The sequence below is a fragment of the Cardiocondyla obscurior genome, linkage group LG15 (assembly GCF_019399895.1).
Source record: "Cardiocondyla obscurior isolate alpha-2009 linkage group LG15, Cobs3.1, whole genome shotgun sequence".
NCBI lineage: Eukaryota > Metazoa > Arthropoda > Insecta > Hymenoptera > Formicidae > Cardiocondyla > Cardiocondyla obscurior.
The window spans coordinates 3,575,775-3,593,302 of record NC_091878.1 but is presented as its reverse complement, the minus strand read 5'-3'; the positions used below and the strand labels follow the sequence as shown (position 1 = coordinate 3,593,302).

General features: G+C 39.9%; 1 protein-coding gene across 3 annotated transcripts in view; it reads left to right on the top strand.

Annotated features, from left to right (window-relative positions):
- Syn1 (Syntrophin-like 1) overlaps window positions 1-17,528 on the top strand; it is a 173,676-nt gene that overhangs the window by 70,345 nt on the left and 85,803 nt on the right. The window lies entirely within an intron of this gene.

The window sequence follows — 17,528 nt, the reverse complement described above, 5'->3', positions numbered from 1 at the left end:
ATCGAAAAAATACAGGTAACATGATACAAAACGTTTCAGCGTCGACGTTGATATGTGATCATCCTCTTTAACTGTTTGACTACCAAGCTAGCTGTAGAGACAGGAACAGTGTATTCCGAGTACACTGTGCTTTTTGCTAGAAAAACACTTTTTTATTCCAGTTCAAATAGAGTAAGGTTGGAATAGACATGTTTTGTCTCTAGAAAGAACAAATTTTTATTACAAAATTAAACCTTTTTTTTTTGCTGTAATTATTGTAACAAATCTCTTTCACAGTTACACGTATGTAATTAAATTCTTTAAAAAATTTTTATTAACAGAGAGCGTTATAAAAATATGATTATATGTATATTGCGCGTGCCGTTACATTATTTTAGCGAATAAAACGTAAAACTTTCGCAACATCGATATCCTAATTTCATTTAATATATGCCTTCGATTTTTATTTTACAAAGTCGTGGAGGAAAAAAGAGTGGCGTTTGGAAACGTGTAGGTATTGTTATCGCGACTCGCATAAAAGCACGTGTCGTATCCGCGTAATTGCCCGCTCCTTCCGCGGCGAGATAGCGCTGTGAAATAGCGGCGCTCATTGATTTACAAGAGCGTTGCAGACGGCGCAGACAAATCGCGAATCGGAAGTCGGCGCGGAATCACTTTTATCATCGTGTGATTGCACAGTCGGAGACGGGCGGCGGTTGCCTGTAGCGGCACGTTGTACATGTATGTAAAGTGGCGGTTACTTCGGCGGGGTAAGAACAAGGGGGTGGCCCGGGGATGGAAGGCGGGGGAGGGAGGGAGGGAGGGAGGGAGTGGGTGCATACACAACGTATAAGGGGTGAATTTCGATAGGAGAGCGCGTACCGCTGAAGCTAAGGCACCCTCGGGGAGTGTTCGTAGTAGAGTTATGCAGATCTGACCCCCTAACTGCTGTTTCACACGCGATATCATGCATTTGAATGTACAACAGCTTCCAGCTAACTCTCGCGGCTCTTGTTCCTCCGAATAAGCCGGCTCGCGCTGATCTGCCTGATGAAACATGTCATTATCGGGGGAGATTTTGACCGCGTGGCCTGCACGGCGAGTAACTGTTGCAATCGTTAAGCTCGATAACAATAAACCGAACGGTGATTTATTCCCGCGATATAAAGTAATCGACTTACTGGCTGTGGCGTGATTATAGCAGTAGATAACGAGGGGTGGCTGAGTTAATACTCGATTTCGTTTTGGAAATAACGCGACGCGCAATTTATATTCAAATTTTCTTCTAGCTTTCGTAAAATTTTTATTCAGATTTTTTTTTAGTTTTTATCGTTGAGTTTAAAAGATTCATATTCTTACGCACGCGTGCTACCAACTCGCGTTCCCTTCCGTAAGAAGTTAATTCGAACGCGTTCTAGCAGCGTAGGGGGACGAAGATGGGATAGTGGATAGGAACTGACTTCCCTGCCCAGATTGGAGTATGTTTGCATGGTATTTAGCCGATAAGGGCCGAAGGTATTGAGCGTGTAGATTACATGCTCTTAAATGATCCACGATGGGCGTTACTCGCAGTCTTTTATTTTTTTCCTCCCTCCCCCTGCTCACCCCCTTTTTTTTTTTACCATAGCTCTTTTAAACTCTACGTGTCATCTCACAGCTTCTCGTTCCCGTCTCCCCGTTCCGCTTTTTTGGTGCGACGGAGAGAGATACGTATTCGAGTCTCTAATTAAAATTTTTTCCTGCCATCCTTTTAATCAAAAGCTCCGCCGCTGCTATGTAATGCTGTAGAGACGAACGATTGTGGGGAAAAATGGAAAAAAAAAAAAAGAGGGATGCACCCTTGTTGATTCGCGCAGACAATCGGGGATTCGCTTGTATTAAGCATGCATTTCATACAGATATCTTTGCTCTTTTGAGCTCCTACGTTTTTGCTCGTTTAAGTCCCCGTGTCACATTTTAGCTTAGACGAGTATGGAAGTTGTGCCGTCGTTGCAGATCACGTTCGACTTTCTCTTTTTCTATTCGCAAGGCTTAATAACATTCCTTTTAGTATTCCGCGTGTTTGTTCTACTTGATAAAAGAACACAGCTGCTTTTACAGCTGCATTTCATTTTAATTTCTGCAAAGATTTAAGCTTCTATTATTTTTCCTTCTTTTTTTTTTTTTAACAGCATTTGCGTACCGTTTGATTGGTTCGATTAAAAAAAATTCTTACTGCGAGATGTTTGCTCGTTAATTGTAATTACTGCAATGTGCTCTTGTTTCGTAGAGTGACGGCGGTTTCAAAGAGGTAATTAAAAGCGTATCGATATGACGGATATCGACCGATTAAAAGAAACCCAGCAGTTTATCCGAACTTGTTTTTTTCCTTTCTTTTTTTTATTTTTTTTGCACTGCAGCTTTGAAATCACATGGGGACAATGGTAAAATTGATGACGCCATATTGTGCGTGGCAATGTGACGTGCGCGCGCCACGCTATAAAAACGAATAATCGTCGTTGTAAGATTTACGCCCCTCGATGAAACCTCGATCGCCGTTGCATTTATGCGTGCAACTTTTTTTTAAACCGCACGCGATTGACGTACGTGCCTCAAGTAATCAACAAACGTGTTCGTAAATTTTTTTTCCGCGCTTTCGGTGGTAATCATTTAATTATTGAGAGCGATTTAATGCGAGACCTTAATAAATCTCGGTGAGTTATATTTCTCATTTTTGTACTGCTGAAAATAGTCGCCTACCGTTTCATTTAATTCACATTAAAAGTCATGTTGACGAAATTACAATTAATTGCGAGTTTCAAATTTAATCATTTCCGTACTGAGAAATTCACGTAATGTCGTCAAACTGCGAGTGTCATCGGCCGTGATCATAAACCCGCGAGGAATTTCACGAAATTGACACCGTGTGACGCAATAGAACAGGCCCGTGGGATGGTAATGAAGCGGGAATTTTCGACATACCGAACGCGTGATTGTTGGATGGTGATGATTGAAAACCAAGTATTACCGCCATTTCCAAATGGTTACACCCGGCCAATTTACATCAATTCATAGATAGCGATACCTCATTCTTCAATTAATTTGAAATTGATTTTATTAATGAATTCTTTTTGATATAAGTAAAAAATGTGATTAAATTTTTTTTCTTTTTTTTTTAAACTTAAAAACAGTTCTCGCTTTTTATTTAAGTAAACGGCAATCTTTTGCGGGCTATTATTAATTAATATAATTTTAAATTAAATACTAATAATTTATATTTGGCACAGCACCCGTGGCAGTCCGAAGTAATCGAATATGTCGTCTGACTAAAATAAACTAATTAATCTTAAGTAATGTATAGCACTGAAAGTCACGCGTGACCTATTAAATCGGATGAAAATTCATTTCATTTTATAAAGGCGCATCGCGTACGCTTAAATGAAATACGTGCATGCGTTATTAAACCGCTACCAGAATGTCTGATAATATCCCGACAGTGCGTTTAATACGTTAAGAAAGCGTTTTGTTTTATCAATTTATTTTCTGCTATTTATGGGACTGTAAAACGCGCATAAAGTTGACAATGAAATGTCTGTGAAATGTATCAAGCATGACGAAATTTCGTACGAATAATGTTTTCCTTAATAAGTAAAAAAAAAGAACGAAAGAAAAAAAAATTAAAAAATGCCCGATATCTTTTACCGCGCGTCAATTAATTGATGCTTTTCCCTATTTGTAAATCTTTATCTGTCTATCTTATTCAGTGCCTTTATTGTGATGCACAACTGTATTCAATTTTCCAAATCTCTTTATCAATTTCGGCGATTTTCATCCGGCATTTTTCTTTTTTTTATTCATTTACCGTAGGCGTTTCCGGTTATCTTCATCTTCTCGTTCACACTACGCCAATGTGACTCGATTTCTGTCGAGATTTAAGGTTTGCGAGCTACCCGCAGACACCCCTCTCTTTTTCTCTTGACTTCAGCCCTACCGGCGAAACCTCAAACCCTTAAATCTCCCGGCCACCCTTTAAAGGCGGCCATTTCTCTGAATGTAACCGCCACCACCGTTCCCGCGGGTGTCGTGAATTTCACCGGAAGTGAGAAAAAAAGGAAGACCTTCGGTCGGAGCAGAGAGGAACGGGTTGTAGGAGTTTAAAGGGTGGAGATGCAGTGACAGTGCAAACCGGAGCGTAACTATCCGAACTCCGGCTTCGTACGTCGAGAGCCGTGGACAATTTTACGTAAAGTGATATTCCCTTGATTGAAAAATTTCGGGGATTTATTTTACACGTACACCTCTCTTTATTTTTTTCTCATTTTCACGCTACACCGAACCCCTCGAATGCTCGCTATCAAAAAGAATTATACGAACGTAATAGAGACGAAGAAAAATCCGGCACCGGGAGGGACTTTAATCTCAAGTTAAAGACGTCAATTTATTCTACGGTCGGTGACTTCTTAATAGAATGTTCTATTATATAAAAAGAAGTACCTATTATAAAACTCTGAATTTTATTTTTGAATTATTTAATTCTATTTATTATTAGCAGATTACTCGTGGCCCCTAATCGAAATGCCGCGAGGTACCGATAGAGTTTCTTAAAAACTTGTCGATTAATATTGTTTTACTTCTTTGGGGATCGACGTTCGTTAAAACGGGCACCCTGTTAATCCATGAACGCCCTAGGGATGACTCACTGAAGTACTTTATTCGACTACGGAATCGTTACCGGAGCCGCGGTATACCCAGAGGCAACGTAACAGCCGCAACGAAACAGAAGCTTCTAATTTCAGCAGCTGCAACAGTGGAGCAGTTCCCGCTTCTCGTTGGTGATATCTCTTTTGTATGGGATCATGTATAATCGGATTGAGAGCTCGTGTAATTCGACACGTGCGCACCGCCGGTGGTATGGCCACTCCTTTAATTATGTCGTGCCAGCTATATGACCGGCCATACGAGATGTTTTCGAATAATTAAAGGAAAATATTTGCGATGTTTTCACCGCCTTCACGTGAAATAAATCACGACCATCTAGATTTATTTTTGCGGGCATTAAAACGTTTATTATCTCTGCAGCTGCCTCTCTATGCCGTATCTATATTTGAAACTTTTTTTTTTCTTTCTCAATAATTACCATGCGGATATAATAAACATTTATAATCTCCATTATTGGATACTTAAAAATATTTATAACCCCGCGTAGTATAATTTTTAATGAATCCAACTTTTGTGATAATTAAATACGAATATATGCACTTAACTTCTCTCTCTTTTTTTTTTCTTAAAATAAAATTACGAAATTAGCGTTATTTATTGGAAAAATGTACGGGATACAATGAGTATCATGTTAATTAAGTACTTTGCGCTAGGCAAAATATATATGTCTATTAAAACTGTCTTTTTTTTTTATATTGAACGTTCAATTTTTAGTTTGCAGAAGAATCTCTATTATAATAAAATGAAAAAAAACATTAATGATATATTTAAATGACCATTTTTCGTCGGACATTCGGTCACATTATTATAGAAACGTATTTCCTCGGCTATTGAAAACTCTAAAACAAATGTCGAACCGTCGACCGAATAATTATCGGGCAATTTATATCTTGCCACAATCGCTCTTATGCGCCGTTCACTAATTTATAATTCATAATTCATAATTTTGCACCGCCGCCAGGGACGAGATTACAAATCGCTGCCATTGTTTCCGCCTGTACACCCTCTTTATCACGTCTGCCATCGTTGTTGCGACGATCGAAATTTTATGGTTATCGGCGCTGTTTTCCGAATGCATGGCGCCGCATGGCACACCGATATTGTTTCCCTTCATTACGATTTTAAATACAAAAGATATTGTATATGCGCATGCAGTATCGATCGACGTCGAACGTCGAGTAAGACGGAAAATCAGTTAAAAAAAAAAAAAAACAATATTCTGCTGAACTCGAGTTACTTTTAAACGGTGAAAATAATGACTGTCTCGCGTTTGGCGTGATGTTCGTAACGAAATATGCTTGGAAATTAAATCGAGGTGTAAATTTCTCTGGAACAGTCCCGCCGCCACTGGGCTTGATTACATACTGAACGACGCCATCAAAGGGTCAATCGGCCCTGATTTATTTTGCGGAGCGACGCCGCGTCTAGTTGTGATGCTGCGGTCGCGATAAAAGCAATTTAATTTAATTAAATTGGCAAGAAGAAATTTGCACGATGCGTTTTAGAGTCAATTGATGTTAAAGCGTGCCGGGCATTTCGTGGTCGCGCCGGTCCACGTTGATGATAAAGACGAACTACGCACATCGATTTTCTCCTAAATTCTGGCCGCCGCAAACAATAAGGCCGATGGAAGTTATTTTATTTAATTAATTTAATTACTTTAATTAAAGAGATGCTTCCGCGATGTAAATATTGATGCGACGCGTAACGGTTTAAAACGCGCAAATTAATTTTGTAAATTATTAATAATAGACACATGATAAAATGTCGACATTAATTTGTGAAAAATCTTCAGCGCGACGAGAAGGTAGGGAGGATGGGAATCGAGATAAAGAGAAGAGGAATAGGAAAAATACGAATTATAATTTTTTAATCGATAGCTCCTTTTAATCCCGTCCTGTCTTAAGTATTTACGTCACAGAAATATAAGGAGAAATTTATTTGCGGAGATAATTTGCAGAACCGGGATGTCCAACGTTTTTAAAAAAATAAACGGTCCATATTCCATTATTTATGCAGCTATTCAAGAATGTAAAGACTCGTCCGACTCCGGAGGAGCTAAAGCCTCCTGAATCCCCGGGATAACGCGGCGCGGCGCGAGCATCTCGCCGCGGCAGGTGCTGCGCAAGAACAAAAGTACCCTCCGCGTATCTCTATAGCGACGTAGTGACGCGGAAAGGAAATCCATCGCGAGGGAGCATTCGAGCGATTTTCCGTGCGCGCCGCACCTATAAATTCCACCGCGAAATGCAGGCACCATCCACGAGAAAGTCCGCGGGCTCGCGCGTGCTGTGTTCGCCGCTCACACGTGCGCTACCGGGGACTCATTGTACCCGCTCTTGTATCTCGTGCCCGTTTGTCGCTTGCACAGCGATCTCTGATTTTCCACCTTTTATTCACCCTACCCCTTCAGTCCTAACATTGTCTTTTAAAATCACTGGTAAATTCCATCTCCGCGTCGCGTTTTCACGGCGGACATTTCTGTTACTATACCGTCGATTTTTGTTTTAAACAAATGACGCTTTTAATAACGTTTTATATCGCGAGTCGCGAGACTTCGATAAACAAGGTAACCGATTGTAAAATATTTCAATAGCGCGTTCCTCGCTCATTCGTGATTAATTAAATTACGTCAGAGACGTAATATGACAATTTGACATCTTTGACAGAGATGAATATAAAGGATGAAAGTAATATTAAAAAATAAATGACGGATTGCGCGTGTGTTAAATTAATTGAGAGAAATGCAAGCGTAAACTTTTAATCAACTACGATGGCAAATGAACGAAATTTATAAAAATTATTGTTATATTTGGAAAATTAGAATCGTGAGTTTTTTTTTTTTTTCTTTTGTACTATCACTGTACTATCGATGAGGCGACATCGGAAGGCGGTCAAAATTGAAAGCGCCGAAAAATGTAGTTTTTTTTTTGATTGGCGATCATTAATATGTATACGTGAAATGCAATTTGCATAAATCGTTCAATAACGAATTGCGTTAAATTAACAAAATTAGCAATCACTTTGAGCAATTCTGTAACATATTTAAACTTGCATGTGCATGCATATTTAGCGATATGTAAATGTGCCGATATGTTAAATTCCGTTTTATCCCCCCCTCCCCTTTCTTCGCGCTTCAGCTATGCTTCTTTATTTTTCTTCATTTCTCTTCTCGGAGTTCTTAACCGCAAATGGAACGGCTGTTTCGTCTTGAATTTATTACAAGCCCGTGAATTTCTCCCGAGTCCCATTTTCTCTTATTTCGCCTTTATTATTATTATTAGCATCCAGCTTGGCCCGGCCCATATTTTACTATCCCCAGCCTCTCCTCTACGTCTTCAGTCGTCATTTTCCTTTCCCTGACGTCTGTGTCTCTCTCATTTTACCCCCTATGTCCCCGCGGTCTCGCTTCTTTTCCTCGCGCATTGCCTCCGGTTAACGTTTAGCTTACGATATTCCCGACTTTAATCGCCCCTCTGTCTCTTTTCAACCTACCGTTCCTTATACAGTGATCATTAAGTACTGTGCAACACTATGAAGTTGAACCGAGGGTGGCGCGTGTTCGTTCTCTAAGTAGAGAGGGTGCTTGTGAGCGATGTAGACTGTGAAAGAACCCAAGCAAACGCGAAGGGATGGAAATGAAAGAGGGCTGACGCGACGCGAGGTTGGCTGGCTGACTGTTAATTTTATTACCATCAACTTTGGCCCTTTGAACCTTTGAAGAGATATATATGAACTGGATACGTATCCGTATATGTGAAAAATTTACCAGCGTATGTTACGAAATCGTCAAGTTTTAATTTAATTATATCTTTCTCCTCGAAATTTTTTATAAAATATATATTTTGACTTTCTAAGTATTCACGTTTTGCAATCCTTGCGCTTTGCGATCCTGAATGATTTACCGAGCATTAAAAATTTTTTAATACTTCCGAGAAGCTTCCAAGTCTATCAACAATTACAACGTGATATATGAATCTCCTAAATTTTTGCATTAATAAACTCAATATTCACTCGTCTGTATGCATTTCACTGTAAGATGGAAAAGATCAACGCGCACATCGTGCACATGCAGAATCTGTATTTTTTTAATACTATTAAGGGAAGGAGGGAAACGCGAAGCGACGTTGGTTCAAGTAGGAAAAGTAGAAAGCCGAGCTTATTGAATACGCAAAGAAATATAAACATTTCGAGTGACGCGCTCGTCGTCGACGTTCTTTCTTAAATAAATCACGTCGGGCGTAAAAGACATTTACAGCATAAAAGACGTCGTACAAAGAGATAGATAAACATGCGAACGGTAGCGAATGGAAGTGGCGATGTTAGTACTTTTTCTGGGAAAATATTTTATTCAAACGCATTTACGTTCCTTTTTAAAATTAACGGGCAAAAGCGCATTAATATAATTTTAATAATTTCATTATCGTGAATTACGAGTCTTTGTAGCTTGCTTATTCGAGATAAATAAATGTTTCTTTGTTATTGTATCATTTTAATGATCTTTCTGCTGGCTGCACATTTTGTATATATTAAAAGTTTGCGGTGAGTTTATAACGGGGATATTTCTCTCTCTTTCTTTCTTTCTCTCTTTGTTGGTTTTAATAAGAGCAAGGATAACTTTATAAATACGCGGTATAAAAAGCGGAAATAAAAATCAAGACAAGGTAACACGGTATCAAAAACGAAAACAGTCGGCGATAGAAAAAAAGATTGATGCCAGCCACAAATATTTTTACATAGTCCCGCTATATTGAATATTTTAGCACTGTCTTATCTCTTTCATTTGCCTTGTCCATTTTCGAAGTTGTACTGTCTCTGTAGGAAAAGTTTCAGAACCGGAACAATTTTCTGAGCAGAAAAGCTCCGCGAGAGTAAAACAGTCTTCCTCTACTTAAAAAAAAAAAAAAAAAAGAAAAAAAAAATATAAATATAAAAAGAATAAAAAATTAAGAAACAAAAAATAACAAAGATGTAGAATGAAAAGAAGAAAAAGGGAAAGAAGGAAAGAGAGAAGCGCAGTTTTAAAACATTGGCTGCTAGTGGCGACGAAAACTGTCCAAAAATGTGAAGAGGAATCCTGACTCGCGATGATTTTTTTTTTTTACTCCGCGCGAAACATTGTAACCCGGCAAATAAAAATATGATTTTTGATAATACTATGAATGACTCTTGAAAATTTTTCGCTGGGAAACTCAATTATTTATACTTAATTACTTATTAAATATTTCAATAAGCGGTGGAAAAACCATATTTTTCTTTTTACTGGATTTCATTTTACGTTATACATCACGCAGAATGAGGAAATGGCGATTTGCCGGATATTAAAAATCTCTCTGGTCAACAGGGAAACAGACGCACGGAAATAGACGTCCGGTTCTTCGTTTCGCTTCATTTTGGAAAACTCGATTGATCCTCGGTACATGACTGTCAGTGCAATCTCAAATAAGAAGATTATCAATCATTTACAACCCGCCCGTATTTTCTATGCTCTACAGAAACGTCGAACATGCATTAGTCGAGCATGTAAATATAGATGAAAGGAATACACGCGCAAGGTTTTCACGGTTTAGACGCATTAAGAATTTTCAGTGTAAAGCTTTTCGTCATTTTGCTGCACGGGGAAAACTAAAATAAATTGTATCATTTCGACACGTGAAATTTCCGGTTACCCTGCGTGTCGAACGCCCCCCGACCCTCTGTACCACTTGGATTGACCTCACGCGAGAATATTCCATTTTCGCGGCCTTTATATCCACGCGTCATCTAATAACGCGAACGCACGGGTAATGCTGGGCTGTTGACAGAACAGGATCGACAATCAAATTCGGAATATCGACGTACCCGGGATTCGTACGTCCGTCCGTCCGAGCGTAACGTGACGCCCGAGCTAGCATGGCACGAAGGGTCTCTGCGGGAATAAGGGAATAAAGTCGATCGCTCGCCCGCACACGAGGGCGGTATCCCTCGGGCGTTTCAGTGGGATCGACAGGTGGTAGCGGTCCTTCCTACACCCGCTCGCCGTGTGTGCCGAGAAAATACCCTTTTCACGCGAAGGTGCCATTTCGTGTACGTCGTGACAGGATCCTTTGACGTAAATCATATCGTTTTCGAAAGCGCTTTTCCGATCGCGAACAAGCATCGAAATAACGGGTGTAAAATGCCGTCGGGGTGAAAGATTGTAAGAACCTTTTCCTCCGTTTTATGAGTTTTTAAGAAAGTCAGAACGAGCCGTGTGCCTCGCTATACCGAATTCTGAATATATACATACACTGTATATTTCCGAAAAGAAGCTAATTAATTTTATTATGTAACTTTTATTATTTTATTTATTTTATTTTTTCGTACTCATCGAAATAGCTTGTATGCGAATAATTTTTTTTTAACGATCGTATAATGAATTAATTGGTTAGTAATACGGAAGTTTGAAGGTGGATAATAGTCTCATTAATAATGGCACTAACGAATATTCCTACGTTAAAAGCTTAGGTCATTTGAATTTTATTTGCCCGATTTTCACCTACGCACATTTTTCCCTCGTTTCCTTCGTATTGCTCGTTGAGTGAATTATTCGTTAGACCCGCCTTTACCAGATTAAACGTTCTCCCGGCTACGCTTCCGAAGGAGAACGGCTGATCCCATCAGATTTTTGCTCTCAGGCGGGTGGTTACGCGAAGCCGCCCAAGAAATCTGCTCTTTTCGCCATTGCTACAGAATAATCGTATGATTCCCGTAAGAGAAAGCTTTGCAAAATCCTTTAGACGCGAGAATGTATCAAGGCTTCCTTATCAAAGCTGATTCTTAGATCTTTCTATAATACTTCTCCGGGCTAAAATTGCTCTTTTTCACGGATTATAAGCTTACCAGGAAACCGCACTTATCAATTTCGCGCGTTTTGTGACACTCCATTCGTTTTATCGATGTCTGAAGCGAATGCTGCTCGACAGATATTAATTTGAAAAATATCTATTTTTTGTCTTTGTAATTTTTTGACTAACTATTCAAGCTTGATATATTTACTTATTTTTTTTAATAAAAAAAAAAAGTTGCAGTTTTATTGTAGTTTATATTTTTACGCGTGTACGGGTTTTTTTGGGGGTTATTTTTTTATTCTTTCATCACGTATCGGTATGTGAAAAGCGTATTCAAGATGAGATCTATAAAAACGACCATGGATATAAAAATTGCAAAAATTTTGTACTCCCGCAATTGTACATATGTACGCGCGCTCTCTATGTGATATATTGGATAAATTAGTGTAAAGCGTGACACGCTAGGTGTAGTGGGTTACGTGCACGAAAGAGAACTATGTAACATGCTGTACAAAAGGGAGCAGAAAGGAAAATAGGATGAAAAAGATCGTGACAAATTGCCGATATTTGTACGGCAGTATCACATGCCGGTTGAAGCGAAATATCACTCGCTATTGATAATCACTCTTGACAAATCGATTGGCTCGACTCTTGCTTGCAAGAACTCACATCTCGCGTAAATTCTTTTGCCTTATATTGCACATTAAAATATTTTTGGTATCATTGTTACGCCTGAATCAATATTCTCTCTCGTACATGTAATTTTATAAAAAAAATTAGATGTTTTTAGATATGAATTTAATGATTTAGTATTAAGTTTAACGAGATTTGAAAGCTATTAGAATAAAATTGATTAATTGTAATTTTATATTATTTTTATTTTATATTATTTATATTATTATTATAATAATTGTTATTTTATATACTTGAATAAACCATGCGCACGTTTTGCGTCCGCTATTTTTCGTAAAGTCTCAATTTATGCGCGTTATTATAATTGAGGATATTAATTAATTATAATAATTTTTATATGATGATTACAATTGAGTAATCTGTGGTCGATGGCGCGTTGTCGGTTCAAGAGACCCAAATACTAACTACGAAAAAAAAAGTCATGCGACTTACCAATCTGCATGAGCTTCAGCGGAGGTGTAGAGTTCTGCCGGTGACTGTAACATAAAATAAAAAATATTAATGTAGACATGACGATATATCAGTTAATTAATTTAAAAAAAAAAAGGTAAAGGTTTTTCATTAAAGATTTTATTTAATAAATTGATGCTCACCTAAAAGTTGCTCCGCCGATGCATGAAGCCCTTCCCGGGCCTGCTCCTCCTCTCAGATGGGACGTGTCGAGTCATCCTTCCGCGCACAAGTCACTCGCGAACACCCCGACCGTGATTTTATAATCGCGAGAATTATTCAATGATCACTTTCGCGCGTTCCCCGTTCGGCACTCGCGTTTAGAAGAAAGTCGTATGTAAAAAAATGCCGCCGAATACTTTACGGAACTCCCGGAACGACCGACGAACCGGCTGCGGTTCGTATAATTATTAATACCGGCGGAAACGACACTTTCGATGACGACGGTGAATGCAGCTGCGTCGATCTGTAACAAAAAGAAATATAAAATTTAATTGTAGAGATGCTACAAGTATTAAGTCTTTAGAAAAGAATATGCACGCACTTCTGAACGGTGTATCAAATTAATAATTAAAAATAAAATTTTTCTTACCTCTGGGGTTGCTCCGTTCATTCACGATGCCTTTCCGAGGCCTCCTCCTCCTCTCAGAACTTCAGGCTTCCCGTCAGAGTGCTTCCTCTCAGACCCACTGAACTCCGCCCTCGCACTGGTCCTTGCGAACAGAAAGCACAGATGATTAGTTAAAACTGCGCGAGTCTACACAACACACATAAGAATATTACGTACTTTATGAAAAGAGACGTTCTCACACGCGCTCTCCTCACACGGAGAATAGAGAAGAGAAGATACTTCTCGTATCGCGAGGTTTTCGTTGTACGAAATACGTAAAAAAGTATCACTTCCGATACGAACACACGTGGCTGCGGTGTAGAGCGTAGCGAGTACGTGTGCTTCGCGCGACCGCTGGAGAAGGACAAAGCGAGAGTGGGAGTAGTGGGGGAATCTACCTAGCGCGCGGCACGTAGGCTCGCGCTCGCTCTCACCCCGTCTCTCCCCACCTCCCCCCGTCCCCCCGCGCCTATCTATTCGTTACTCTCGTTCGATTTAATTATAATATTTAATTAGTATGTCCATACAAAGACGGTACTTCCCCCAGGTTGTACTCGATCTCGAAAATCGCGAAGACCGTCTTTGCTTATTAATTAAATATTAAAATTAAATCAAACCTCAAAATTGCCGATTTAACAGCCGACAATGACTCTCGCTTGGCATGAAACAAGCCAAGCGACAGAGAACTAATCAGCGTCGGCTTTAAGCGGTAACAATTAACAGCTAATTTACGCGTTACATCAATTTTTTAAGATAGGAGAATATTGAATAGTGCATGGATTAAAATATATTCATTTTCAAAGTATTAATTTATCTAATATGCTTATTTTTCGCACAACTCGTCGGATCTTATAATTTCGATTTTATGTACAAAATATGTACTGCCACCGATCGTTTGGCCGATAGCTCGCGCGACATTTTTTCTCAACTTTCATGTCTCGCGCATTTCCTGCAACCTCGTTATCGACAGGATATCATGTTCCCCGAGATATGCGATTTATGGAAAAGTGACGGTGTTAAATTTAGGAGGGAGACCGTACAGACTATCAATCGAATCGATTTGTTGAACGGCAATTTAAGAAATTGAGAAAATATATTTAAAGTCGAAATATACGTGATATTTTTACGATATAATCGCTACTATTTATAAAATATTCATAAAAGTGCACCGTGGCGCAATTAAATTGGCAAAAATTCGTAATAAGCGAATATTTCAATTTTTTTTACATTTTATTTTATATTTTCGAACGTATTAACACACGAGAAAGGATAGAGCTTTCGCTAAGCGGAGCTAAAGGATTCGTTTTTCGCAAACTTTACTTATCGCAGGCTGAAAGGGACGGAAGGCAAATTACGAGGAGATGCAGTCTAATATCTTTTTCCACGAATGGCTTGCGGTGATTCTGTCGGGATTTATTGAGACTCAAAAATCTGTCGAGAAATTTGCTCCACGTAGGGGAACGTTTTGCCGTATGGGGTATCCCCTTTGAAAGAAATTCCTGGAGGCTTTACGGTCGTAGGAAAAGAAATGGGTTCTCGCCTCGTAAGGGTTCGCGAGATTCGAATCCTGTTGCCAATCGCAACAGGAGAATTCGAAACGAGTATTGGTCCCAGGACGAATAGCTAGCTAGACGCTCTTCACGATATCGTTCTCTCTTTTATCCGAACGAGCCACAACGTTTTCGCGCCGGAGATATTTTGCCGATGAAACAAGATCGCGAGTGAAATTTAAAGCATAGCCCAGTCGCGGGAGTAAGAAAATGTCAGCTGTTAAAAAAATTACAGCTTGACTGATTTATATTCTTGACTGATATTTCTATATATTTTAATACATTATTAAACATGTTTTACGCGCTGAATATTATTTCCATTATTCACATCAGTCTATCGCAAATTCGTAATCGTTGAACACGCTGCGATATTTATTAGTTAAGTTAATTATTTGTTGAAAAAGTAAGAGCAAACGCGGGCGCTATTGTGATGTCTAGTTAATAATAAAATTAATATTAAAACCTGTCGGTAAAATGTTTCACTGTAAAATATAATATCATATCATTTTTTCAAACGCGAGTCGATAACTCGACATGTTTTCGCATCTCCCTTTTGTTTGTACATTTATTAAATAATAGAATGTACCGAGTTGGTTAAGCGATACGTGTTCCTTCAATTAGAGCATTTCATTGAAACGAGAAATTTATATAATTTACAGTTGTTTTGATTAAATTTACAATAAATTTTTGCACTGCCGTCAAACGGTCGAAATGTCTGTTACGCGATTTTTTTTCTTTTTTTTTTTTTTCGGTAAGCCGTGCGGAGATCAGAGTGCAAAGATGGAAATACGATCTTGGGATCGAGTCACGATCGATTGAACGCGCGAGTATGGGCGCGATAGCCAGCTTCCGGTTTATTAGCTTCCTATCTGGCCGCAACAAGGACGACGCTACGGCATCCTTCCTGGGATAGGGGGGCCAGCTTTCGGGACGAGATGGGCTATTGATATGCGGTACGCGTGGCCGCCATTGAAACGCTTTTTCCAGACGCAGGAAACGGGAGAACGCGATTCAACGGGCGCGATTATGGTCGATTGATTCGCAACGCTGCACTGGCCATCCGGCCAGTTTCGGCTCGATTCGAACGACGAATGCGAGCAGAATGTGCCGATGGAGGCGCGCAATAATAGGTCTTCTCGGATCGATGATATTTTTGTTCAAACCTTGAACTCTTACTGCGTGAAAGCTGCTTATTCGGCCAACAAAAGATCACTTGGAGAAATACGTAAAAGTCTCAATACGACGGCCTCAATTCTCAGTATTTATTTCGTTTAATTCTTTTAAACCTCGTATATTTTAATAATTATTTTGTAATTATTTTTTAATTAATATGTTACAACATGTGGATTACGCGGCTGATGGGAAGGTAATAACTCCAGACGAAGAAAATATACGAACGGCCACGCACAATTTAATGTGGCGGAAATTCCGTGTTATTTAAATATGATAGCTATTAATCCTAAGATTAATGAGATTATTAGAATAATTGCGCTCGCAGATTTATTCGTGAATAATGAAATATTATATTTAAATAATGCCGTGATGCGCGTGAATTATTTTCAGAGCCCGTGGTTTGTGAATATTTTGCACCTTTATGTCGCTTTCGGTTAATTTATTTCGCCGATCGCACACATACGAGTTGAGGTTTCACTTGACGGCGCGCGTACGCGACTCGCCGTTTGGCACGCTTAGAAATCATAAATGTCCAAGTCCGTTCCGGCGAATCTAAATGCAACCGAGCGAGTCCGTAGCAGCTGTTACAATACCATTAAACAAACCTACGTGAAAGCTCAATCAAAGCTTACCCGATCTCCTCGTCACATCGTTTCTCGGCCACTCTACGCGCCGCCGATTCGCGAGCGGGCGCGCACAATGCCATTCAATCTCGCCGTGAATTCTGTTTTGTCAAAGGCCGCGCTCGCGATTAACAGCTCGCCGAGCGAATGAAAATTAGCGGCCTTTGCTGAAATTAACGACGACAGGCAAGACTTGATTAATTCCGACGGCACTTCCTCGCGCGATGAATGCACGGCGGATTAAGAGCCGCGAGAGCCTCCGGGGAGGGACACAATTTCGACGGGTGCAGTTATGGCGTGGGATTTGAAGCGGTCGAAGGCCGAAGGGGTGGAAAGGGAGCGGAAAGGGATAAAGGGTGGCAGGGGGCGGGGACGGGTGGATATATCCGTAGAGTTATGGCTGGTATGAAACCCATAGCAAATGATGCAGGAATACGTGACTGGCAAGCGAAGCATTGCCGCCGCGTCGAGTCCGGCGGCGTCCCGATGCCCGGCCTGGCCGGCTCGATGTAGCTGCAATCAGCAACGTGCGCCGTCCAGGGCACCGAAATAAATTCAATAGAAATACGCTGCGCGTCGGCACACGGTGGCCAGGTCGCGGGGTATACGTGCGCGCATGAAAAGTTGGACACTGTCGGCTTGATCTTCGGCCGTGGACACCTGTGCCTTTCCTTACGCGAACCTCTCGGCGCGAGATTAATTTGAAACGAAACGCTCACGGGAATCGGCCTCGGTTTTCAATTAATTCAATTAATAAATCGGAAACGTAAACTAAATTCTCATGACTGTTTTTTTTTTATATTAAAAACAAATTTTTTTATTTATTAATTTGCGCAAAAAGATTCTGCGACGGATCGATCGAGATTCGTTCGTTGTCTGCGATTACCGCGGAATTTAAAGTCACGTAGTGGTAAAGACGTTAAACAGCGAGCGCTAATGCCGA